This window comes from Cupressus sempervirens, chromosome 7 (genome assembly GCF_028749045.1).
Source record: "Cupressus sempervirens isolate cs-2001-9-10 chromosome 7, ASM2874904v1, whole genome shotgun sequence".
Lineage (NCBI taxonomy): Eukaryota > Viridiplantae > Streptophyta > Pinopsida > Cupressales > Cupressaceae > Cupressus > Cupressus sempervirens.
In genome coordinates this window covers 121,020,989-121,021,218 of record NC_143124.1, presented here as the reverse complement: position 1 = coordinate 121,021,218, position 230 = coordinate 121,020,989, and positions in this window count along the sequence as shown.

The following is a 230-nucleotide window of genomic DNA, read 5'->3' as shown; positions in this document are numbered from 1 at the left end:
ACCCAATCAATCTAAATCCACCTGGTCAACAATAGAGTGGAGTCTTTTAAACATTTCTAAAGAAGAAAAAAGGCCAAAAGACTATAAGATCAGCACATGAGGGTTGCAAGGTCCTACAGATTGTGTAGAAAAAAGAATGTTATAAAAATCTAGCACATCTGAAAATGAAAATAGAGCTATTAAAACTAAACCCTACGGTTTCAAGATTTAGATTTTTAGAAGATGAATGA